Below are 1567 nucleotides of genomic sequence, written 5' to 3'. Positions count from 1 at the left end.
TTTACAAAGCATTCATTATCAAGCCTTTTAGCTGAAAACAAATTCAAGCGAACATCTGAAGCATGTCTAACCTCTTTGAGTAGCAATTTCATTCCCATATTAGTCTCAAGACATACATCTCTTACATCAATCACCTTGGCCAAGCTATCATTACTCATTTTAAGCACTTCAAAATTGTCTGGAATATAAGAAGTGAAAAACTCCTTCTTTGTTGTAACATGTATTATGACACCACTATCAATTATCCAACTGAACTCATCATCAGAAACAAGATTGACCTTGTACTCATAATCAGCAATATCAATAGTAAAAAGATCATCATTTGAAATAGCAGATACACGGTCATTATCACTATCATGCTTCTTTTCTTGCTTACCTTTGTTATCCTTTTTCCAAAGAAAATAATATTTTTAGACATGACCCATTTTGTGACAATATTGACACTCAATATTCTTGTTTCTTGACTTGGATTTACTCCTACTTTTTCTTCTACCTTTTTTACTTTTACTTTGATTTCTCTCCCTATTTTCAGTGACTAACGTTTCAGACTATGACGAAGAATTCTGTGTCTTCTTTCTCATCTCTTTATTTAAAATGCCACCTTTAACAAGTTATATGTTCACTTTACCATTCGGAGCAGAAATAGTAAGAGAGATACGAAATGTCTCCTAAGAATTCAGTAGAGTATTTAGCAACCACAATCTTTGAACTTGGTCTTCAAACTTAATTTTCATGCTTAACAACTAATCAAGAATCCATTGAAATTTATTCAAGTGATCTAATCCTTGTAACTAACCCCTACTTGTATCTCAAATTCATTAACATATTCAACAAGTACAATTTATTATTGCCAAACTTAGAAGCATACAAGAATTCAATTTGATTCCATAAAATCTTATATTCCCATTATCTAATAAAATCACAAATTTGTTGGTGTTCAAACTTTCATTCTTCATCTATTTTAGATTATGATGTTTGTGTAAAAAATACAGATAAATTTAAATTTTTGTCAAACAACAAATTTTTTATTTTTTTCCATAAATAATAATTAGTGTCATTCAAACTTATCATCTTAGTAAAATTATTTGTCTCTATCTTTTAAATAAATTATAATCAAATGCTCAAAATTGAGTTATGATGTCAAATAATAAGAATAAAATATATAATTCTCTATTTATAAGAATAAAAAAAATAATAATACCCACTCACAGTAAATAATAACAGTAGGACAATAATATCCAACAGTATTTGTTAAAAAAAATATCTAAATACAAATTATATTGATATTATAATATAATTAGATCCAATTTTTAATGTTAGACAACTCGACGCCTAACATGTTTAGCATATACATGATCCGCGTACTCAATAACACAAACCATCGAAACAACTCGATCTTTGGAGATACATACAAGTCCTTTACGCATTTTGCTCAAACAACTGAAACTTTGATTTGACCTCCTCCTTCTACAATAGCAATGATGGACCAAAAATTAGGTCGATAGCTACATTTGGAATTGAAACTTAGAATAGTAATACAATTAATACAGAGAAAAATAATTTCCAA

Source organism: Arachis ipaensis, chromosome B10 (genome assembly GCF_000816755.2).
Source record: "Arachis ipaensis cultivar K30076 chromosome B10, Araip1.1, whole genome shotgun sequence".
Classification (NCBI taxonomy): Eukaryota; Viridiplantae; Streptophyta; class Magnoliopsida; order Fabales; family Fabaceae; genus Arachis; species Arachis ipaensis.
This window is presented reverse-complemented; position numbering follows the sequence as displayed.